This window comes from Python bivittatus, unplaced genomic scaffold (genome assembly GCF_059951505.1).
Source record: "Python bivittatus isolate LINGU-HERP-01145 unplaced genomic scaffold, Pbiv_v1 ctg000700_np1212, whole genome shotgun sequence".
In the NCBI taxonomy this organism is placed as follows: domain Eukaryota; kingdom Metazoa; phylum Chordata; class Lepidosauria; order Squamata; family Pythonidae; genus Python; species Python bivittatus.
The window spans coordinates 96516889-96542663 of NW_028277098.1; the positions used below are offsets into that span (position 1 = coordinate 96516889).

Sequence of the window (25775 nt, forward strand, 5' to 3'; positions counted from 1 at the left end):
AAAGTTGCTGAGGTTGAGGAACCCTGGCATAGAGCACATTCTTAGCATGCAAGAAGCCTGAAATGAAATCCTGGGCATTTTGCAGTCAAAGGAACAACAGAAAGTTAGAAGAAGAGACAACTGGCAAATCTGCATGAAAAGGTAAATTTGTCCTCAACCAGATTATTTCAGATTGGAAGCCAAGAAATTCTGGGACACATTGCTCCAGATGTGTGATTACTCCTTACCTTCATCTCATTTTAGGAAGGTGTTTAAAACCATCTTGTTTTCAGTGGGCTTTTAGACTCCAAGATGATGGCATAGGGAAATCCTTCAATGCTGTTGCTGCTGGTGTTAATTTGCTTGGATTGAGTCAAACCAAGCCGATGGAATATCTCAAGCAAATAAAATAAGTGTATTGTTTTAATGGCTTGTGATAATTCCACTTTCTAGTTTACTCATGTAGGCTGCCCCGAGTCAGGTTGGGGCAGGTGATAAATCTTGCAAATTCAATCGATTAGTCAATCAACTTTCAGCACCACAATCAATCAACTAATTCATTCCTGGGTGTGACTTTCTGCACTGCCATTGTTCAATCAATCAATCAATCAAAAATGGAAAGTCAGCAAAAAGGCTAGACCTGAATACTCCTAATACTTCTCTTTAACATGCAAATTTCCTATAGGGAATGGCTGTAGAGTAGGATTTTTCAAACTGTATTCCACAAAACTCTAGGGTTGCATGGAAACCTGATGGAGTTCCCTGAGAGATAAGCAGAAAAATATCACTCAAATGCAGCCAATTTTCTGTCAGTAAAGCTTTGCCTCTTGATTAGCGGTTCTGGAATTTATTTTATTTTTTTAACCAACAGGTTCCTTGGCCTGAAAAAGATCGAGAAGTGCTGCTCTGCTATACACAACTTCTCACAAGCAGAAAAAGAGCCATATCTTGCAAAGAGCTGGACTGGATCCTTTCTCCCACTTCGCTGATATTGTATTTGTGTGTTTGTGTGTGTTTTTAAAAAACAGTTATGTTTAGAGTCCCCCCCACACACACACACCGCTGCAGATTTTTTGAAAAAGGGCATTGCTTTTTACTAGTTTATCAGAGTATGCTCTGAATCACTCTCCCTTCCCCTGGATGCGGTCCAGCCCTTGCTTTCTTAATTTCTCAAAGGAGAAATATTAGGGTTGAAATCTCTCCAAATTACAGCTTCTGACCTGGAATGCCTATCCCATAATCCCACATTTGCAGGACCTGACTCTATCAAAAGGAGGGTGCCCCACCCTTTTCAAAAGGCAACATTCGGTGCAGAGGTGGAGTGAGTTGTACCGATACAACATGCATGCCGAGCTCAGTTAAAGATTTAGCAACTACAGATGCACAGCAGAGTAAACTTGGTTAGTTTTAATTTTGGTGTGTCCCTATTCTTTATGGCTGAGTATTTTGCACAAACTCAGCCTGGTCATTGTACGGTTCAAGTCAGAAAATGGGTTAACTCATTAATTCAGGAACCAGGTCAAGCATATTGTGTAGACATAGTCCATGAGTGGAAAACAGATGTCTTGGTCACAGAGCTTAACAAGATTTAGGTTGCTAATTCTGAATCTTGGGTTGCAGAATTTGCAGCCTGAAAATGCACCCAATATCCCCTTCCTATTTTTTCAGAAAAAAATAATTCCCTAAGAAAGTGTGCAGGGGGGTATTATATTGGGGTAGGTGGGCAAATTATAAGAATTTAGGGGGGCGAAACTTATTTTGGAAACTGAGAAGGACAAAAGTAGATTCCTTCAATTCCTTCTTTTTTTATTATGTCTGCGTGTGTGTGTGTATGAATATATGTATATATATTACCTGCTGTTTCATCTTAATTGAAACTGTAGTTCCTAAATTGAACACCTCACAGAACCATGGACTGTAAATCTCAACTTTTTTGACCTGTGGGTATTCTACTGGGGGATGATGGGGTCAGTAGTTCAACAAAAATTAGGGACCCAAAGTTATTTTATAACTTCTTAAAGCATTTGCCCCCTTTCGTTTATTTGGTTCTGAAAGGAATGCTGTAAGTAATGAATAGGAACAAATAAGTATTTTTTAACTATTGGTACTGTCAACTTTTGCGGTCCCTTGGTTTCCATGCGAAGGCAAGGAGATTTTTTTTCCCCTGGCTGATGGAAGGAGATGTGCTAATCTGAGCCACCACGTCTTCCCCAGAATGCCCTTGAGATAGCATCGGTCGGTGCCATTCTTGGGAGAAAGTAACTTCCATCTTCTTTGCATAGCCTTGGAATGAGGTGATACTTGAGCATCTTGGGAAAATAAAATGGAGGGCCCAAAATCTGCTCTGTTGCCACCAGTGAGGAAAAACGGAAGAATGTAAGAACAGAAATTTGAGTCCTGAAGTGAATGAAATGTAAATGAATGAGTTATTCATAGAGATAAGCATTGGGAGGAAAAATGTTCTTGAAACACAGAGGGCAAAACATATCTCACACAAACTAACAATGACAGTTCCATGGAAGGAAGACAAATACATTGAATTTGAGCGCCCGTCCCTGCTTTCATTTCCTGCTGAAACATTTCCTGTGATTTGACAGACCCGTAGGTCAAAACCATTGTGGCTGCCCATTCCAAAACTTTTCTCTCTTCCTTCTCTCTTTTTGCAATTTGAATCCACTGAGCCCCAGTGCTCAGGATTCTGGTTTCCTGTGAATTATGGGCCCTACCAGAATCCTAACCATTCAGGAGGCCTTATCGGCAAAAGATTGTGGTTACTGTTTGAAGGCAGGGTTGTGAATGGAACGACTCCTTTCCTTCTTCTGCTTCTCCTTATGGAATGCAATTGTGAAAAAGCAAAAGGGAAACCTGGCTTAATCCTGGATTAAATCCTGGTTTCGTCCATCTGGATTTCTTCCAAGCAACTCACGTGCACAATCACTTGGAGTCTTATGGAATAGGGCAGTATATAAATATTGTAAGAAAGTAGGTAAATAAATGAACGGCTCTCTAAAGTGTATAATAGTAAATGTAGAAAAGCTCTTGGGACTGTAGTGGAACTCAAGCTGAAGATGAGCCACCGGTATGACGTGGCTTCAAATGGATAAACACAATTTTAGGTGGTGTCAACAGTAGTTTCCAGTTCCCAGGAAACAATAGTTATGTCCCACTTTGGATTGGTCAGGCCCAACCTTTCTATGCAGTGACCAGTCTGGATGCCCCATGTTTTAAGAAGGATTCTGAAAATTGGAACAGCTTCACAGAGAGAGACTGGAAAATTCAATACTCCAAGGAGAGCATATGTTTAATCTTGAAAAAAGCTGAGGGGCAGGGATAGCTCTTTTAAGTAAGGAAGGGCAATCAACAATGGTAAATCTTTTCTTCAACGTTACAGGGTGCAGGACTCAATGGTATCAAGTGAAAGGAATGCAGATTCTAATGGAAAGTTTTTTTTTAAGAAAACTGTCTAACTGTTGAGTCATTCAACAGAAGAACCAAGTACCCAGAGAGGTGGTGAGCTTCACTTAATTGGACATTGGCTGGAGGAGAAGATGGACAGCCACAACTTGCTTAATGAAGACAGTTAAAGACCAAACAGTGTATTCATACAACATACTAAACTAGGTTAGTATTAACCTTGGTTAGATTGTGTGGTGTGAACATAGCCTGTTTACCTAGTTTATGACTGAATGTCTTTTAAGTATCCATAAAATGCATTCATTTAGTAATGAAGTTGAATGTGTGTGTCACAAGATGGGCAGCCATATACACCTTTATTTATTTATTTATTTATTTATTTATTTATTTATTTATTTATTTATTTATTTATTTATTTATTTATAAATAAATAAATGGTCAGTGGTCATACCTGCTTCACTGCAATTTTAATCCGGATATTTCTAGTGAAAAAGATGAGAAAGCCACTGTCAAGTTTCCAACCACCTAGAACTTTCCAGGCACAGGAAATTTCTGTGCTTGAAATTCCTGGGGCCTGCACCAGAATTCACAGGGTGATAACCAAGCTTAACCAAACATTATAAACAAACAAACAAACAAACAAATGTATGTATGTATGTATGTATGTTTGGTTAAGCTTGGTTATCACCCTGTGAATTCTGGTGCAGGCTCCAGGAATTTCAAGCACAGAAATTTCCTGTGCCTGGAAAGTTCCAGGTGGTTGGAAACTTGACAGTGGCTTTCTCATCTTTTTCACTAGAAATATCCGGATTAAAATTGCAGTGAAGCAGGTATGACCACTGACATGATATGCAGACTTGTGGTTGTCCTTAGTCTCTGTGGCCTGAAGGCTTGTCCTGTGTTGGGGCTCTCAGCTTCAATATTTCACACAAGTGACCATGGCAATATGTTCATAATCATGGCTGGGTCACACATGTGTGTTATGCAGTGATGAATAACCACTTTGATACTCTGGATCTCTTGGAACCCTACCAAAGTATATTTGCGTATTTGCAAAGTGTTATGGCTGAAATGAGAGTTTTTTCCTCCTAACTTTGAAAAAAACTTGACAGGGACCAGGTTCAGTTCCCCACTTTACATAATCCTGCCACATCCAAGGGAACTATTCCTGCTGCTAAAGAAACCCCCCCTCCCAATCCCTTCCTTGCTGAAAAGAAAGAGGTAGAGTATTTCTTACCATTAACAAAGGCAGAATGAAATTAGCTAGAGGCAGCAGAGATCCAGCCCCTAGGATTGTCTTAGGCAAAATGAGTAAGGAAGAGGCAACAATAAACTGGGTAAAACTGCAGATGTTCTATAGTCAATTGGGGGTTTAATCCCATCAACGTTCCTCCACTTGTTAACAAGGGACAATGGCTATTTCAGCACTGCCACTGGCTCTAAAGAACAGTTTTCCTTAACAATAACACAGCTCTCTTCACTATCAAGAAGGAAAACAAAAATTAAAAAGTGCTATTATGAAAAAGTGACAAAAATACAACAAGAATAAAAAACTTAGTAGAGGGTATCATTGTTTTTGTTTTGGTGATTAAAAAGCAATAAAAACTTTACTAAAAACAACAATGTAACAGCTGTTTTTACACAATCAGTTTTCCCTATATGGCCCCAAGATCTTGATAGCAAATCAGAACCCTAGAATTTCCTAACTCACAATTCAAGGTCTTTATAGAAGACCTTCCTTTTTATTGTTCTCCCTTCTTATTCCTTTGCAAACTGGAACCTAGCAAAGTGTTTCAATTGTTTCAATAAAGAGTGATCTCCCTCTTTAAAGTTGTTCTGCATCTTTCGTCTCTAAAACATCAGTTTGCAGATTCCTGTAAAAGACTACAAAAGATGCTAAAGTGCAGCTGGAAAAACTCATTGCTCTACAAATCTTTATATGCAAAACAATCGAACTGATCTACAAAATTATAGAATGTTCAATTGTCCCAGGGCATGGCAATACCGGTGTGTTTTAGAAAAGAACCATGGATAAAGGCTCAAAGCTGGATCTATAAAAAGACTGCATTGTTATCTATCTAGTGGTTTCTAAGAGTTTTTGCAAATACCCAGGGCAATCTTCACCTGATGTTTTATTTTAAACAAAACAGTTGGGGAGGGAGACTAAACTTCTCCAGTAGCAAGGAGAGTTAACAATCAGGACATCATCAGTGAGAAGATACTACTGGACTATTCGTTATTGAAGTATGAGCCAGATTCACTGGTGGCCAGAAGACCTCATCAGCTGATTTTAACAGATGATTAAGGGGCATTCAGTGCTAGTTGAAGTAAAAACCAGACTGCTTAAGAGACCCAGTTTGGTGTAGTGGTTAGGGGACCAGGCTAGAAACTGGAAGACCCTGAGTTCTAGTTCTCTCTGAGGCACAAAGCCAGCTGGGTGACCTTGGCCAGTCCCTCTCTCTCAGCCCTAGGAAGGAAAAGGCAAACCACTTCTGAAAAATCTTGCCAAGAAAACTGCAGGGACTAGTCCAGGAGTCAACACTGCCTTGAAGGCGTGCGCATGCGTGTGCGCACACACACACAAACTGCTTATGAAAGCACTAATCATAAAACTAAACTTTAGATATTTGGACCCAAAATACAAAACCAAGAGCGATTAGAGAAGACCTTGATGCTTGGAAAAATGAAAGGCAATCAATAAAGAGGCTGGCAGAAAACAAGGCCCTTAGAAACTATCACCAAAGACACAGTAGCTTGCAGAAGAAGCCGTTAGTAGTAGATGGTCCTGGTGAAATGATGTCTGTTGGGTTACAGAGCTGAATGTGACTGAACAACTGAGCAACAAAAGATGATTTTAACATCTTTTTAACAGATGATTAGGGTAGCATCCAATGCTAGTTGAAATAAAAACAGACTGCTTAAGAGAGTCAGTCTGGTATAGTGGTTAAGATGCTGGCCTAGAATCCAGGAGACTGTGCGTTCTGGTCCTTCCTTAGGCATGAAAGCTGGCTGGGTGACTTTAGACCATTCCCTCTCTCTCAGCCTAACCCACCTCACAGAGTTGTTGTTGTGGGGGAAAAAAGGAGGAGGAAGGAGTATTAGATATGTTCCCCACCTTGAGTTATTTATAAAAAAGAATAAAGATGAGATAAAAATGAAATAAATAGACTTGGCATTGGATGTCTTCTTTGAGATCCCTTTGTCGGGGATTTGGAATTGGCAAACTTTTACTTACTTACTTACTTAATTAAATTTATATGCACCCATCTCCCCCTGAGGGTTATCTTCATCAAGAAGGGTTAGTGGTCGAAAAGCATGATGCAGGAATTATGTCTTTTGACCAATAACCTTTTTTTTCATGAAGATAACCTCCCATTTAGTTTGTTTCCCATTTTTCAGACCTTCACAACCTCTCCTACATCAGAACTGCCTACACTATTCCAATCCATTCATTACTGGAAGCCTCCCCACTCCCCTCCCCAGTTAGAGAGGCAGGGAAAATCAAAACTCTACAGCAAGACGCAAATTCCTGTGGAAGTTTCCACATTAGAGCCACACCTGTCTACGATTTGTGTTGCGTTGAGCTGAGATTATCAGGGAAGGGTATGGCAAGAGAGGGAGTGGTTTCTCAACAATTTCTGCACCACAGTTTTTGTTTTGTTTTGCTTCTGACACAGAAATCAAACAGAGTTATCTCGGCCCCTGTTGCTGCCTGTTTGCTTCCATGTGAGTCTGCTTGGGAATTAAGGCCAACAGGTAAAAGCCAGGGTGACCTAAGAAATTGGGCACTGAGCTAGGATCAAGCCTGTATTGCTGATGGAAGATGTAATGGTATATGGAGATGACCTTGGGAGACAGGAGGAAGAGCCGCAGTCTAGACAATGGTCTGGTAAATGAAAAATGAGTCTGAAGAAGGGGTGGGGATGGCAAAAGCATCTCAGAAGAGACCCTCCCTAGTTTTGGGGAGAGTAAAAGTAAGGAATGGAACGGGTACTTTCAGACTTGCAAGATGCTGTTAATGCAACCTTACAATAAAGATAGAGCTGGTGTTCATTGTTGTGCTTCTTGTCTGGACTACCTTGCAAGGCTAACATCAATCTTGCAAGCCTCCTACTTTCTTCCTAAGAGGGGCAGAAGATCCCCCTTGGAGTTTTAGGAATGGCCTCTGATTCCCAGGGGACTCCTCTATCCACTGAGCACTTAGCTGCAGTGTTGTGGCAACACCAGCAGCAAGTAGTTGGATGAGCGACCAATTTGCAGAATGCCATGATACAACTTTAACACAACAGCTGAGACAGAATTTGCCTCCATCCGCGGCAACACAGCAATGTGTGCTCAGCCAGTGCTCCTGCATTCCCATGGGAGCTTGCTGGAGAAATTAGGAGGGGGCCATGATCAATTCTGGACCTTCATGGCCCTTCCTCCTGTCTCCCAAAGTCATTCCCACAGAAGATGATTACGTTGCTATCTCTAGCCAACAGAAGCATCTACAGGGAGGGTCTCAAAAGTCAAGATGGGAGCCATACCTGCATGAAGAAAGCCCTGTTGCTTTTTTATGTGTATCACAATTCATGTAAAACAGAGGTAGGGTTTTGATCACATGGGTGACATTTCTGACACCCCTTCCCCCTGCAGACCCCTTTGTGTCCAGTCTACCTCCAGAAAGTAGATTGTGGTTGTTAGGAGATAATGAAAGGAAGAAGTATTATGCGTAGCATCTTGAGACTTTGGAAGAAAGGGGAGCTATCAATAGATCAACTGATCAATCATACTTCAGAGCCCTAAGTTTCAATAATCTGGCTGGGGAATTCTGGGAGTTGAAGTCCACACACCTTAAGGTTGCCAAGTTTGAAAAACTCTGGTCTAGAATGACCTTTCAGTTGCTACCTGGCCAACTCCTTTTTTGCATCCTTCCTATAAGTGGGGTTGGCTGGCCCCTTAGTGGTATGCTGTGCCCCCAGCGGCCTCTTGGATTTTTTAGTTGTTTATTTTTCTAATGTTTGGTTTTATAACTTTTAATGGTATTTATGTTTTTTAGTGTGTTGTAAGCCACCCAGAGTCCCCCATTGTGGGGAGATGGGCGGGGACAAATTAAATAAATAAATAAATAAATAAATAAATAAAAATCTGGGATTAAAGGGGCTGAAGGCTTTTTATAGGCAACAACTTTCTGTTTCAAGCCCCCACTCTATAATTTAAATATCTTTTTAGTCTCACTGCTGTCAGTTCATAGCACTGTTGCATCTAAGTTTTCATACTGCTGCTGTCAGTAATCTGCTAGTTAATAACATTTGAGGATCAGCTTGCATTTAGTATTTTTATTATATGATGCTTATGCAATAAGTTGTTCTGGTTACAATAACAGAAGAGAAGGAGGAATTTCATCATCTTCATCACTGTGCATGTTCCATAGATAAAAATAATCCAATATAAACATTTCCTAAATAAAACTGAAACGTTTCACATACAGGTAGTTCTTGACTTATGACCATTCGTTTAATGACCATTTGAAGTTACAATCATGCTGAAAAAAATGACTTGCAAACGGTCCTCGCACTTATGACTGTTGCAGCATCGCTGTGGTCATGTGATCAAAATTTGGGTGCTTGGCAACCGGCATGTATTTACGATGGTTGCAGCCTCTCAGGGACATGTGATCACCATTTGTGACCTTCCCAGGGGGCTTCTGACAAGCAAAGTCAGTGGGGGAAGTAGGATTTGCTTAATGACTGTGGCAAAAAGGGATGTAAAATCAGGTGCGACTCACTTAATGACCAAATCACTTAGTGATGGAAGTTCTGGTCCTAAGTCGAGGACTACTTGTATATATAGATACCTTTTTAGAAGAAAAAAGAGCTGTCAACTGATGGATTAATTTTTAGCAGATGAGCTCATCTTACTGTTGGAAATGATGAAGGACAATACTACTATTTATTTATTTATTCACTTGATTTAAAGCACATATACTGTATACGTTTTCCATTAAAATATTTATTTATTTATTTCAAAGACCGGTTCACTGCCCAATTCCAAAAGGCTCAAGGCAGCTTACAATAAGAGAACAAGTTGTTGACCAAAATAGATGACCGGTTATCAACTTGAATTGATTTACAATAAAATTCAACCTAAGCAATTCAAACACAGAAAACGGATGCTGTAATGGACTGTGTAATGAACTTTCCCAGAAACTATACGGGACAATGCAATGAAAGATGGTCATCATGTCAGAAGAGCATCCCACTCCATCCATGAGGATTTCATCAAAAACATGATTTGCGGTGAAAAAGCATTTGGAACCCCCCTTTCATCAAACCAAATGACAACCGGGGAAAAAGAAATTCGGAAAGTATTCTCTGTATGATCCTAAAATAAGCACGCTTGCCTCTCTTCTTACTTCAGATGGAACTCAAAGGTATGTGCTTCTTTCCCTGGCATTGGTTCTGCTTTTCCACCCACAGTCTTCTTTTGTAGTTTTGGATCTCACCAAAGACTCATCAAGTCTCATGACAACTCTGAGTAGCAGGTTGTATGAATGTGCACCTTTGAGTCAGTGTTGACTCCTGACAACTGCCTAGACAAATCTCTGCAATTTTCTTGGCAAGATTTTGGAAGTGGGTTGTCACTGTTTTCTTCCTAGGGCTGAGACAGAGTGACTGGCCCAAGGTCACCCAGCTGGCTTCATGCCTAAGGCAGGACTAGAACTCATGGTCTCCTGGTTTCTAGCCTGGTGCCTTCACCACTACCGTACACCAAACTGGCTCTTGAGTAGCAGGTTAAACTAAGAGAAACCATGCTGAGATGAAGACCAGCAAGAGAGCTCCCTAGCTGAGCAGGGATTTAAATGGAGTAACCTGTGTGTACTGTATACCCAACATTAGATATTGTGCAGAGATTGTAATGCATTTGTTTCCAGAAGTTTTGGAACTAAGGAATGACTCTATCTGAATCAATCAGCTTTTTAAAAAAGATGAATGTTACCCAGATAGGTGGTAGGATCTAACCAACCCTAACTGGTCTCCAAATGCTAAGCAGGATTGGATTTGGTTAGTGCTTAGATGGGACACCTCCAGGGAATCCCAGGCCTTTGGCTAGCAGGGAAAGTGTGTGTGTGTGTGTGTGTGTGTGTGTAAATAATTCTAAAGAAAGCAATGGCAAATCCCATGTCATTGCCAACAAACATTGATAAATGCATCTGTGAAGTTTTTCTTTTTAGATTTTGTTTATCCCACCTTTATTATTTTTATAAATAACTCAAGGCAGCAAAAATGCTTAATACTCCTTCCTCCTCCTATTTTCCCCACAACAACCACCCTGTGAGGTGGGTTGGGCTGTGAGAGAATGGGGCTGGCCCAAAGTCACCCAGGCGCCTTTCATACCTAAGGCAGGTCTAGAACTCAGTCTTCTGCTTTCTAGCCTGGTGCCTTCACCACTAGACCAAACTGGCTCTCTAGTTTGTTACTGTTACTATGTAACTAAGTTACATAACTAAGTTATTATGAGTCAAGTTGCCTTTTAACCATGTCTCAATGTAGGTGTTCATTAGTAATGTATGGCTGTGAGAGCTGGACCATAAAGAAGGCTGAGCGCCAAAGAATTGATGCCTTTGAACTGTGGTGCTGGAGAAGACTCTTAAGAGTCCCCTGGACTGATAGGAGGTCAAACCAGTCAATCTTAAAGGAAATCAACCCTGACTGCTCATTGGAAGGATTGATAATGAAGCTCAAGCTCAGATACTTTGGTCACCTAATGCGAAGAGAGGACTCTTTGGAAAAGACCCTGATGCTGGGAAAGATTGAAGGCCAAAGGAGAAGGGGACAGCAGAGGATGAGATGGTTAGATAGCATCACTGAAGCAATGAGCATGAAACTGAGCAAACCCAGGGAGGCGGTGAAGGACAGGAAGGCCTGGCGCGATGTGGCTCATGGGGTCACGAAGAGTTGGACACGACTTAACGACTGAACAACAACAACAATGTAGGTGAGCTTCAATCCAAACATCTCAGCCACAGCTGATATGGTAATTTATTCCTGGGCTATGGGACTTCAGATGCAGAAGTGAGATGTTGTGCTTGAAAGATTTGATGCTTACATCTATAATTTCCACACTGAGAAAGTTAGTCCATGGAAGTTTTGATGAGGTACAGAAGAATCTATTTGGGTAAACATGTACCTGTGGTCAGAAGCTGTTCATCCAAGAAAATGCTTCACTGGTTGCTTTTCAGAATACAGTGGGGCATTTTCTTTAGCAATATAGCAAGAAGCTCAATAGGTTTCATTGAAGATATAAGCCACATTTAACATGCTGATGACAGAGAATGCTTGCTAAATAATCAGAGCTGATGCCAAATCTCCTTGTAATGGACACACAATTTGAAAGCCCTTCCCAGTCTCCCCAAATGTCACCACTGAACTGTAATTTTTAATGCAACAGAAGGGGAAATTACTAAATAGACAGGGAGGAATAAAAGTTAATTGCATTAAAAAATAATAGTTTAATTCTAATTCCGATTTACATTCAAATAGAACTGAGTTCAATATAGGTTTTTCCCTGGTTCTGAAAATTATTTGGTCTCCTTTTTTTATATCTTGACTCCCAGTATGCTGTGAAAAGGCTAAATGTGGCGCCTGGACCTCCCAACAATTTTTTCCTTGCCTTATAAAATGGTGAGGGCATTGCAAATGAATATAGGCTGGAGAAGAGAATTGACTCTCCCCGCCTGTTAGCCAAGTTGCATTTTAAAATCTTACCTCCATCCACTGCAGGATAGCTACAGCATGCAAATATGTTCCTGACCCTTAGGTTATACTTCAAGATCCGCAGTGACCTCTCCTGCCTTCTCTCCAGCAAGCCTTGATCTGCTGGCCTCCTGCATGACAATTTGAATATTTTATAAGCCATATGAACTTGCGTTTATGGCTATACCGAAGGCTCAACCTTAGTGGAAAAGTGAGTGCCTCAGTTCTCACTCATGGGCATCCTTGAGCGCCATCTTCAGGCTACGTTAACACATTGCCGTTGCCATCAAAGAGCTGCTGAAGATGTTTTTTTCCAAGAAGATGCTGGCTGTGGAGAAGGTCAGAGGTGTGTCAGAAAGGGAGGTTGAGAAAAACGCCCTGGGATACAGTACTTGAAACAAGCATTCAACTCAGAAATAATTGCAACTGTTTGGAAAGAGCTGTAGTTTATTACTGGGAGGCATATGGCTCTCAATTCCACCCTTGTGTAACTAATTTTGAAACTTTGTGCCTTCAAGTCACTGCCGGCAACTGCCTGGACATGAAATTTTATTGACAATATTTTTGGAAATGGTTTGCCATTGCTTCCTATTTCTAGGGCTGAGAGAAAGAGACTGGCCCAAAATCACCCAGCTGGTTTTGTGCCTAAGACAGGACTAGAATTCACGGTCTCCCAGTTTCTAGCCAGGTGCTTTTGACCACTACAGCAAACTGTCTCTCACTGTGTAACTAAAGTCTTCAAACTGAGCTTGAATGCTGGTGACCATGAATATATCCATGCAGTTTTCTTAGTAACGGTGGTTTGTCATCATCACCTTCTGGTTATTTATTTTTTTATGACTTCCCATCCCTGGGATGTCCTGATAGTTTCCCATACAAGTTCTAACCAGGTCTGGCTAGTGGTCAAGCTTCTTCAAGTTCATCCAAGTTTGCTAAGTGCTACCTGTGCTCTTATGATTCATTAAAAGTCTCCCTTAAGTTGAGCTTGGCTCCTGCTGATTTCATAGAAATATCTCTGTTTTTATAACAAGTGGATTGTTGTTGACATCATCTGGGATTTTTCATTTTTATTTCCCAGTCTAACTTCCAGTATTCCAGGTTTAGCTTGGAATCATAGATCAGCCAAGGTGGGCCAGGTGCTGTCAGCTGCTGAGACCTCACCCCCATAATGTCATTCAAAGAGGTCATTCAGGATAAGGTTTATCTGTATTTGAAATCCAAATTGGCACTTCTGGTCAAATTATCTTATTCCTGTTAGCTTGCCATCTCAGTTTTCTGCTCAGCCAGGCTCTAACTTTAATGAAAGTTCAACGATCACAGAAATAATAACTTAAAACTAAGCCATGAAGCTTCTTCATGGATTTCAGGGGGTTGATTCTATGCATTAGGAAGACAGAAACACACATAGAGGAAGGAGGAAGTTCATTCTCACCAGAATCAACTCATTTATGGCTGAAAAAAATGCAATCCAAAAATGAACTGCAATTTGGATGGGTGTAGGTATTTTCCTGCTTTATTCTACTGTTTCAAAAAGGATGTGTATATTTTACTTTATTGCTCTTCTCCTCCTCTTCCTCTCCTCCTTCCCCTGATCAATTTAGGGCAGTGCTGGCTGGGGAATTCTGGAAGTTGAAGTCCACACATCTTAAAGTTGCCAAGTTTGAAAAACATTTAGGGCAATTGATTAATGGCAACTATATATGATTTATGGCAATTAATTTATGGCTATATCCTCTTTCTCTTGAAAATGAGACAGAGAGAGAACAGCACCTTTCTTACATCAAAGCTAATAACAGAAGTGATGTGGGAATGAGGACTCTTAGCAGCCTCCTTGCTAAGGTAGGTTACTGGACATCACCAATCATCATCAGTATAATGTATCCTTGTTTTTGATGAAGACTTTATAGACCTTTAAATGGTTAGCAATAATGCCAGGCCACTTACCCTCAAAAGAAGCCAGGAAAACACCCCTGTGTTAGCTCTGCAGAGCAATCTCCAAGGAGGTGGCATGCCAAGCCTTGCTCCTGTTTGCAATCCTAGGCAATATTACCCCTTTAAAGGCTGAAATTTTGAAATCAACTTGTCAGGGTCAGGAAGTTAAGTCCCACTGAACTTGGTAGCACTACCTTCTCAATAGGTGATGGTAGAACAACTGTTCATTTATTTCTCTTATATTGGTTAGATCAGTGTTTCTCAACCTTGGCAACTTGAAGATGTGTGGACTTCAACTCCCGGAATTCCCCAGCCAGCAAGGCTGGCTGGGGAATTCTAGGAGTTGAAGTCCACACATCTTCAAGTTGCCAAGGTTGAGAAACACTGGGTTAGATTGATATTCTCCTTTTCATCCAGTGGTAGCACCTAGCTGATCTTGGCTGATCCCAAAGAAGCTAAGCTGGGTCATATTTGATTAGTGTTTAGATGAGAGATCATCAGGAAACCCTCAGGATGGAGGCTAGATGAGGCTAGATGAAAGAAGGCAATGGCCAGCCAATGATGTCAAAAAAATCACATGGATGCATCCATGAAGTCACCAGGAGTCAAGCTTGTTTTAAGAGATGCTTTATTCCTTATTTTTCCTCTAGGACCGATGGCTAGCTGGGGAATTCTGGGAATTGAAGTCCACACATCTTAAAGCAGTCAAGGTTGAGAAACACTACTCTAGGAGCTACTTTAGAAATACTACTCTAGGACCATCTTAAAGTGGTCTAGGCTGAGAAACACTACTCTAGGTTGAGAAACACTACTCTAGGCAGTCTACATAGCACTTCAATTTCATTTTCCCTACAACAAGGATCTTTTGTGGTAGGTTCAGTTGAGTTACTGATTTAGCTAGTGAGCTTCCACATGGCTGAAAATGAACTTGAACTTGGATCCCCATCCTAATATACTATCTTAACCATCACACATTTCAGCTGCGTTCACATAACAGGGGTGTTTTTGTTATATCGTATGCTTCCTAGATGTGCATGGTTCTATTTTCTCCTTGGTGGCTCCACCCTCCCCCTGCCCAATTTTAATTGTGAGCTGCCCACAGTTGCCTGGAGTCAGGTGGCCTCTACATCTAAACAAACAAACAAACAAACAAACAAACAAACAGTAAATCTAAATCCTGATGGTCAAACACAGTTATTATATTCATATCACACTGTATCGCCAACCAAATAAAGCATATTATAATTTAATGTGCTATAGTTTGCTTCATGTACCTCAATAAAACAATCTTTGGGTTCCCATCAAGTCCTGACAACCTATCCAAGTTTAATGTAGCTTTGTGTGTTATGCAAACCCAGTCTGAAAGACCTTGACAAGCCATATAAAAACTACTATAACAACGTTGTAATGCTGGAACTAGGAATTCTGCCCTGAGCAACAGACTTAAATGTAGAATTATGGGGTCATTATAAATCAACAGAAACTTGGAAAGGCTTAAAAATGCCTGAACATCTGATTTATTTTAAAAGTCTACTTGCTAACAAGCCTGAGGATGTATTGGGATGGGCTTGGTCAGCCATACAAAGGAAGCCATACAAACAATATAAGTCATTTTAAATAAAACACAAGCAGTACTGATTTCTTCTCAGTTAGAGAAAATGTGGGGCTACCTGACCTGGGAAAGGAAGAATCTGCATCAAAAGTTTGCTTACCCAGATGATGTGCTGTAAGAAAGACATCGGACACAAAGAAAGCAATTCCCGCTACCATTTTCTCCATTGCCTTCCTCCTCTGGCTTTGGTTAATGAGGGACAGGTTGTTAATTTCACAAGAAGTCTTCTTTTCAAAGTAGACTTCATAGACCCATTGACATGGCTTCTGCAACTTAATTCATTAACAGCATTCTAGGGAAACATTGATGGAACTAAGGAGGCTTTATTGACCTACAGGAGGCAAGTAAAAAAACTGTGATGGCACTGTTCTATGTTTGCCCATAATGTTGTGGAAAAAGAGCTGAAAATGAATACCAGAGCCATGACACACCTCTCAAGAGTGACCAAAGCGAGTCCTCTATAAAAGAACTAGAGGTTAAAATGTAGGACTCAAAGATGAAAGCCCACCCAAAACTTCCTTCATAAAGATGTAGAACTCTATAAAGGAAACATAACAAATCAGTATTTGAGAGTGAACACCTTCATTAGAACTTGAATGCTGCTGGAGGTTTGGGCTGTTTCTCAAAGAGCCAAGATACATTCACCTTTTTGAGGGGTTACCAATCCTCATTATTTATGGAAGAGAAATGTCTCCAAGCACTTCCCAACCCTTCTTGTTGCAGTTTAAAAAGCCAACATATTGAAGTTAATCTACCTGTAGCATCATTTGCATCCAAAAATGGGGCTTTCTCTCTTTTGTGTTCTGTCCAGAACACTACCTAGATGCCACCAAAGCTTAGACTTTGGCCCAAAACAGAGCTTCAGTGGATTTTATTTTGAGATCTGGCCATCTTAGCAGGTAAATGTTAGGTAATGCATTTCAGAAGCACCAAGCTTGACATCTTCCATGCTTTCTATGTTTCCCTGCTTAGAACTTGGAGAAAAAAGGATTTTTAAAAAAAGTAATGATTTTTGGAATTGCCATGCTAAATAAAGCACAAGTTGCTTGCTTCCAGTTATCTATTATTCTATGTGTCTAATCATTAAAGTTAAATGAAAGTGAAATGTCTAGCTAAAAAGCCTTTGTAGTTCATTCAGGAATGCAAATTGAAGTCATTATCTTCAGTGGCACTAGCAATAGAATTCAATAGCTGAACCCTTAAATTGTAGGTATAAAAAACAGCAAATAAGATGACCCAACAAAACATTGGATTACACGAGTTATTTGCCTAAGTAGATGCTTGTGGATGTTACAGAGGAGTCATCCACCAGACTGAGCTATGACTATTAATAGACTTAATGCTGCTGGGAAGCCAATTCTTGAGTTTAGAAACCATAGGATTTAGGCAATCCCACAGCTGGCTTTTGATTGATGGATTCAGTTAAAAAAACTCCTTTCTCTTGAAGTTTTAGAAACCTCAGGATGGTTTACAATCCAATATTTCCATCTGATTCATGGCCCAATGGGTAATAGCAAACAGAGGGAGGTTGAAGGGTTGTCTGTGTAGTTGGTCCCAGAAGAAGCTAAGGTTTGATGCCCACAGTGGCTATGTTTGCACAATATGTTTCAGCTAACTTGGTTAATAAGTGCACATGTTTTGTTTAGTCCCCATGATGGCCATTTCAGTGGTGGATGATGTGTTAAATCCCAGTGCTTGTTTGAAATGCTATGGGTGTGAGTTTTAAAGATCATTGCTGAAGCATTGCAACAAGACTTGCAACACTGCAAAATATTACAAACAATATTGGTCCAAAACTGATATTCCTTGATTGCTTTTTGACCAAAGTTTCAAAGAATATGAGCACCAGTTTCTCCCAGACAGAGCTGATTTATAAGGGAAATTAATATGTTTAGAACCGACAATTTAAGGGTTCAGAATCGGATGTGGCAACGAAGCCTCACTCAACAAGCAATACAGTCATAATGTTTTATTGAAATGCCTGATGCTTCCGTGAATCATCTTCCTCCTCCTCCTCCTCCACCTCCTCCTCCAGCAATAGGCGTAAAATACACAAGGTTTTTGCTTCAAGAAATCTGTACATATTGAGCTATAAAGGCAAATCTGAGTAATCTTGTCTCTTCTGGGGGCTTTATGGCATTATAAAATATGTTTTATGTCCTAATCAGTGGCAACAATTTATGAACAGAAGAGCTCCATAAGTTGTAACATCTGACTATGTATTTTAATACAGTTTGAGCAAACGGCAAACCTCAGGAAGATATCTGCTCTCTCCGCTTATGGAAAATGAGTAGTAATGTATCAAGATTGATGGCTTATTTCATCTGGATGGGTTTTCCAGAGAGGTATATTTTATGAGTAATATAGACAATAACTAGTTGGCTTAAAGAGCACGATTGATTGGAATGCGCTGTTACCTTCTTATAGCACATTAACGCCGTTCTCTTTCTGCAATCGCACCACTAACAATTGCCAACCATTTTTATTTTTGTGAAATAATATCATTAGACCCACTAGTAGCTGCTAGGAATACCTTGGCTGATTTACACAGATACCCACTGATGAGGAGCAGTGCAGCCTAATGCAGACATGGCCCCTTATATGGGTAACTTCCTTGTAAAATCAAAATGAAACATCGGTAAACCAGCAGAAAGAGCCACTAATGCAAGATTAAGCAAGATTGCATGAAAGCGTCCTGCCATGAACAATGCACTGGGTACTTATTTTAATTGCCTGACTTGGTACGATATGGTGTATTTTCAGCAATTTAATTGCTCTTCAGTTTAAGGCAAAAGGGCTGACATCTCATCATGACATGGGGATGGGGACAGATTGGAACTCTGTAGCCGAGTCCATGCTGTGCTCGACCTACTTGATCTGGGTTATAGAAATCTAAACAACCAATAAATGGCAGGAATGAGTTCATGTTTTCTGTGCCATCTACACTTGTTCAATTTTTTGCCATTCAGATCAGGAGCTCAATAGTAATGTAGAAAATCTCAGGTTCAGTGTTTCGCATTTCCAAACTTAAGAATCATTTGGGAAGCGAAAACGAAAGATGGCTTTGTCCGAAATCTTGGCAAACTGCTGCCGATCTGGTATAGCATCACTGGACTACATGAAAAAGTAGTCGAGCCTAAAGCTTCCAGTTCAGCTTACAACCTCTCCCCATCGACTAAATTCAGAAACACAAAGTTTATATTGCAATTCTTCTCCTTTGCCCCAGGATCATAGTGCACCAAACTCTGGACAGAAGATTTAGGGGAACAGTTTCACTGAATTTCTCTATGGGAAGTGAAATTCTTCTATCGTTTCTCGAGAGTAAGACTCCCTAGTGATGGCAATAGCGCCATTACTGAAAAAAACTCCTTGGAAAGATATTTTGCCATGTTGTCTTCTTGGGATTTAGTGGAATGTGAGAAGCCCAGGAATGCTTGAATCCGATGGAGAGATGGCTGAAGACAGGAGATTCACACATCTCTTGACCACCTTATTATTAATAAGGACAAGAGCCCCCACCTCTGCCTGTAGAAATTCTGAAACTCTTCTCTTAGGAAAAAAAAATCAAAAACCATTTTTTTCCTACCAAATTGAAGGAGAATTGGTTGTAATTCACTGGAAGAATGTATCTTTCTAAGGCCAAACCGAAACTTTCTGCTCACTTTGTTGACAGCATGGGTCACCCACCATTTCCTGAGTGTAAGGATAGATAACACCCTCCTCCATTCATGCTCAGCCTACCTCAACTGAAGCCCCTGTCAATGTTATAAAGCTCCTCTTCAAATGTACTGTTTTCCATTTTGAATAATCTTAAGCCCTTCCAAGTGATTGGCCTCCTGCTCCTCATTCCTGTCGAGTGACATTTCAGCTTCAATTGGCAACAGTACCAGCTGGCATGCCACTTCTCCTCCAGTGGTGGTCACTGCCCTGTATAGCAACTTCTTTTTCTTGTTTTTCTTCCAGTTGATCCAGCAATGGACCATAAAGACTATGGTATCCAGTAAAGTCTCTTGGCTGTCATGTTTCCCTCCTCTCTGCTTCCAGGACACCTCTGTTTACATCTTCCAGTAGGTACTAGTGGATTTCTACACAAGCTGAGAGAAGCATATGAACTTTTCTTTCTCACTATTGTACTGTAACTCTTCCCTTCCCTTCCCTTCCCTTCCCTTCCCTTCCCTTCCCTTCCCTTCCCTTCCCTTCCCTTCCCTTCCCTTCCCTTCCCTTCCCTTCCCTTCCCTTCCCTGTTTTTTATCTTTAAGTTGCACATTGGAACAAAACTACAGCTTTTCAACAAATGCTATTGGTGAATCACCAATTCTTTGTTGCCACAAAGTTTCTGTGGAGCCACAGTGGAATGCAGTAAGGAAGGATCCACCTGTTCCCTTTGCTTTAAACATTGAAACACTAAAGCAAGGATGGTACAAAAGGAGGGAGAGAAAGACAGGGTCTGCATTAGTGTCAGAAGCGAGTACATGGGAACAGCTCTGAAGGCATCCATGTATGCAAACGTCTGGGAAAGCAAAGGAGAACGGTGGGGACTAGTGAGGAAGGAACAGTCCCTAAGAGACACTCACACAGTGACTATCTGTTGAGGATGGAGAGAAGTAGAAGCAGGGGAACAACCAATCAGAGCCTGCAAATGCTCTGGACTGAGCATCAATTCCTGCCAAACCATTCCAATCTAGGCTGGAATTTGTTATGTTGGCTTCAGAAACAGTTGGGAGCCCCACTAGAGAAATCCAATGTAGGCTGCTAGGTGGAATTGCCCTAGCGCTAGTTAAAAATGCAGTGCTTTTCATGCCCAGCTGATAAGGTGAGAACAGGACCAAGATGTTTTGCTATCTAAAGTTGTAATAAAGCTACCACAAGTGATAATTCTCCATCATAATGAACAACTGATCTCTTGCTACCCTTCCACAGAACTTCCATATCAGCTGGCACAGTACCCCATTCTCTTTAACTGTTCAGCTACTATGGTGTCTGTTGCGGAAAAACTTCACCAAAAATGGGCACCTCTGGTCTTCTGAAGGGAGAAGAAGTATCGAGAATAGTTGCAAAGCCCTGCCAAGGGTTCTCATGTGCTCCAGGATCATAGTGTCCCCCCACCCCATTGAGCTAAGCCTGCCTAGTGCAAAGTGTAATAAAGCTTTATGGCCAGGTATGGGTGGGACGGAACTGCACTGATGTAGGGAGCACAATTCATATGGTAATTCCACAGCACCTTAATAATTGTCATCACAGGAAGGCAGAAAATGAGATGCAAAATTGCAGAGACAGCATAAATCATGGCGGGCCTGATCAGGGTTAATAATGCTTCTGCTCCGTGTTGTGCCATAGGAATTGCTCTGTAGTTCTGTATCAAGGCTCCATCATTTTGGAGGGTTTCTCAGATCAAAGATAAAAATAGGATACTGTGGATACTGTGCTGAGATCTGCATGGGAAGAAACCCAGGTCCATCGGGGCACGGCCAATGGACCGGGATTTCTTAGTAATCCTGAGATAGATCTTGGCAGTGTTTTCACCCACAGCAGTTGTTGTCCCTGGTATATTTGCAGGAAGACTAAGGCCAAAGTGAAAGAAGGGCTCTGGGTTGTACCCATGCAAAGATACGATATATGAATGCCTTCCATATAGGCAGGGCATGTACTATTGGTGCAGAATGTTTAAGAAAACATTATTAAGCTAATAAAGCTGCAATTCTGTGTACATTCCGTTTGTTCTTTAGGGATTCTGGGAGCTGCAAGGCCCCCTCAACTGCAGAGCAACAGGCTGAGAAGGTCTGACTAAGTCATCTTATGCTTAGGCCCAGTATAACATCCCAACCTAACCCATGGTTTAAGTTGAGATTCAGGAGGAAGGCCTTAACCACAATGGGAACCCTGGTGTGACAGTAACATTCACCATAATCATGGTTTAGTACATGGTCCATAATAAGCAGAGGATGTGTAATAAATTTCTTTTCTGATGTTTCCGTATCTCTACTGCTTTCTTTTTGCACCTCAGGGTCACAGGAGGGCAGGGAGAACTCAGCCTTTCCCAACTCTGTCTGCAGTGGCTCCAAGTTTGATTGGCATGCCATGTTTCCCGTTTTGAAGAATTATTTAAAAAAAGACAGAATGTGCTGCCTACCCCACTGTTATGAGGCCACTTCGTGCGAGCCAAAATGGAAGGTAACCCACAAAGAGCAGGTGACAGCTGTGGCCAAGGGTGCCTTTGCACTGGTGCATCTGGTGTACAAGGTACAACAGTCCTGGGCCAGGAATCCCCAGATTGTCATTCCTGCCTTCACCTCCCTCCGAATTATTGCAAGTTGCTCTACAGAGGGCTGCTCTTGAAGACCACCTGTAGTCTGCTTAATGAAAGAGAGGAACATAATCTACTCAGAGTCCTTTGGGGCTGGAGCAGAAAATGAGAACTAGGAGAGGGAGGGAAGAAGGAGGGAAGGAAGGGAGGGAGGGAGGAAGAAGGAAGGTAGAGTCACTTTTTGTGAGATGGGTGGTATCTAAATTTGAAATATAAATAAATAAATAAATAGGGAAGGAAGGAGGGAGCCAGAGGGAGAAGGAAGGAAGGAAGGGAGGAAGGAGGAAGGTGGAAGGAGGAAGGAAGGAAGGAAGGAAGGAGTTTAATGCCAAACTGATGGGTAAACACCAGTCTTCCTTACAATGTATAGAGTAAAAATGCTCATCGACATTTGCTTGGGCATAAGTATTATTGAACTCAGTAGGATTTACAGCTCAATCATATGGATCTCCTGAAAAATACATTTCCAGTCCTCAATACTGTAAAACAGGATGTCCCATTTCTGGATCCAATCACATTTTAAAAAGAAGTATTCACAAAAATGCATACCTACTTTTAATGTTTTTCTCTTATTATATGCATTTTATATATACTTCTATTGATTTTGTTTTTGCACACAGCTTTTCCTAATAATTTGTTTCTGTACATATTTTGTATAACATGTTTATTTTTTATGTGTTTTGCCCTAAAATGCACCTTTTCCACTGGAAAAGGGTTGCCAAATTTGGAATGTTGAAGTATAATTCCATTTCACTTTTTGAATTGAATAGGTATGTCCAAATTTAAGACGTGAGCTGAATACAGGGATGGAGATAGGAAAAAATCATGTAAAATAGAATGATTTATATAAATTCAACTTCCTTAATTACCGTGTATCTTTGCAATTCAATAGCAAAACCTGGGACAGTTCATAAAATAAAAAGTGAAAATGATAAAATGTATAAAGGTAACAAAACATAATATAACATCAGAACAATTAAACCAGTTACCAAATTAAATTGCAGCAGAGGTTAGCAAGCAGAAACATTTAGTTTTAAAATTGCAATATTAAGAAGATTTGGGAGAATAAAATAATATAATCATCTGTTAGATAGGCAACATCCCAGTTTAGAGTGCAGAATAAAATATACCTGAGTTATTGAAAAGTTGTATTTGGAGAACTGTATGCTACTACAAGGTTTGAAAAACCAGGGGGAAAACCCCCCCCATGTGTCAAATTGGCTAGTATAGAGGTCATCTAAGTTCACCTAATCTCTCCCTCCTTATTTCTTTAGTGTCATTTGATTAGGACTCCTGGAAAAGATTCTCCAGGGTAGATAACAGATAACAGACATAGCACTTAAAGTTAAAAAAATATGCCAGGATGGGTCTTGTTAGAAGGATAGCACCGAAGGGAGTCTCTAGAATTGCTACAAACTACAAAGGAGTCAGAAATCCTTTCCATAAAGCAATGGGGCAGAAGAACTTTGATTCCATGAAGAATGAGGATATCTGAAACTTCTCACTGGTTTTTCCAGTGGATGGTTCAGCGACCCAATCTAGTTTTGCCCAAACCTATTATCTTTTGCTGGATTCTGAATCCCACCGCCCGAATGAACAAGAAAACAGCTGTATTCTCAAAATATTGCTTACCCGTGTTTTTGCAAGTCTTTTGGACTTCAGAAGTAGTTTTGCTGGAAGGTGAACTTCTCAACAGCTTTGTGATCGTGAGACTTAGATGTTTTGAGATTATCACTGATACCACAGTGAGAAGTGGGCATTTTCCTGAGATACTAGATCTAGTTAGTTAGTTAGATCCAATCTGATGCTTTCTTGAAATATTGTATGTCCAACTCCCAAAATACTGCAAATCTGGAGGGCAACAGGCTGGAGGGGAAAACGGTATATTTTATTGTAGGTGTATTGTTTGGCTTCGTTTGACTATGCTGCTGTTAGGAGTTTTTCAGTTATGGTAGTTCAGTTGCATAAATTGGAAGATCAGAACCAGTTTTCCCTTGTTTTAGAGTGCAGGACATGGAATAATGGATTCAAGTTACAGGAAAGTCGATTCCAATTAAAAAAAAAAAAACTTCAGTAAGAGTAGTTCAACACTAGAACCAATCACCCAAAGAAAGGATGGGATCCCATTCCCTGGATGTGTTCAAGAAAGGCAAGAATGTGTATATATACACCCACACCCACATACTATGAAGACTCAGATGCATCATTTGGATAGAGAGACCATATGTAGACAATGAAAGCAGAGCTGGCATAGAAACTCTATAGTGAGGACCATCTTGGATCCCTGAATTGTCCTTAGAAAGTGGCTCCTAACTGTTAAATGTAATTAAGAGATTATAGCATGTACCCCCATGAAAGATAGGATTTTATGTGCAACCAGATATGATTTTTAGTTGGCTAACTGGCTGGTACATTGGGAGATTACATGTATAGCTTAATCTGAGGTTCCCCATTGAAGGTCGTTCAACTCTATTGGTTCTAATAGTTGCTAGCTTGATCGGGGCTAAATACTTTTTGCTAGGATTTCTGAATCTGAGTTGTTGAATGGAAGGCTGACAATATTGATAAGATGCATCATTAACTGACATGATTAGAGAAATAGTTGATACAGGGGTATCCATGGGAGGGGTTTAAAAGAGTCATCTTCAAGTCACAAGGGAAGCCCTGCCCCATTGCAAAGCATATCAAAAAAGGAGCAGGGCTTTGATGAAGGATTGACATTTTGACTTTTTTGACTCCCCCGCGGGTGCCCCTGAGCTGATACACTTTGGAAGAACTTTCCTTGTTGAGCTATCAGTGTTTTATTGGTTACACTCTAATTTTTACTATGCATTATGAATATTGTGCTCATCTTCTATTTAAATTGCCCCTTTATTTTCTGGGAAACACTCCAGGGACAATTAAATGTATTTGTAAAACTTGTAATGACAATAAACACAACTGAGCTGCGAGTCAGCATTCCCACATTCGTTTTGCCAGACTGCACTGAACGCTTTTAAAAATAAAGAAGTAAAGATGTCTTTGAATTGAACTCAACTTCTGTGACTTCATGGGCGTGCCCATTTCAATCCAAGTGACTCAGGGCGGCGCACAATTTCAAATGGTAGAAGTGGCTTGTCACTGATTTCATCCAGGAAGTTCTTTTCAATTTCTTAGTCTAACCTACCATCCTTGGCTTTCCTTGAGGTCTCCTATCCAGATCTCACCCTGCTTCAGGGGTGTCCACAGGGCATGATAAAAAAAAAAAAATCAAGATGGCAGCTGAAGTGGTGCAACTGAAACTCATCCTGGTTTTTATGTGTATCACCCATTAAAAACAAAAACCAAAACAGGTGGAGATTCAATCTCACTGCTGTGGCTGCCATGTTGACTTTTTTGACCACACCTTGTGGACACCCCTGACTTGCTAAGCTTCAGAATGCAGGCTAGGTCAGCCAGATACTGCCAGCTGCTGAGACGTTTTAAAGGTACCAGGTAAAAAAGATGATTTGTACTCCAGATGCAGGAATAGCATAGCGGTGTTTGCTAGTATCTATTGATAGGTTTACTACATAAGGTAGATTTTTTTCTTTTTCTTCTTTAATCTGTTTGGGTTTTTAAAAATCTTTTTTTTCTTTCCTTTGGTTTTTATTAATTTTTTTCTTTCAGTTCACCCATGGTCTTAACTGTGTGGGTTTTGTTGATGCTGTAGTATTGAGTGTATTTATATGTTTTGTCAATTTGTTTTCTGTAATCTGTATTTTGAAAAGACAGATGATTGATAGATGATAGATAGATAGATGATAGAGATAGATGGATG

At 40.6% G+C, this 25775-nt stretch overlaps 1 long non-coding RNA gene across 11 annotated transcripts in view; it reads left to right on the forward strand.

Annotated features, from left to right (window-relative positions):
* The window catches only part of LOC107326494 (uncharacterized), a 138131-nt gene that overhangs the window by 47130 nt on the left and 65226 nt on the right, over positions 1 to 25775 (forward strand). For 3 of the 11 annotated variants that reach the window (XR_015798507.1, XR_015798508.1, XR_015798498.1), the window contains exons 3-8: positions 851 to 3600; positions 9404 to 9805; positions 10926 to 11370; positions 17906 to 18017; positions 19636 to 19739; positions 21677 to 24976. This is a non-coding gene — a long non-coding RNA (uncharacterized LOC107326494). Of the gene's footprint in view, positions 1 to 850; positions 3601 to 9403; positions 9806 to 10925; positions 11371 to 13884; positions 13968 to 17905; positions 18018 to 19635; positions 19744 to 21676; positions 24977 to 25775 lie in introns of those variants that run through there. The other 8 variants (XR_015798501.1, XR_015798499.1, XR_015798502.1 and 5 more) reach the window with 7 other exon arrangements.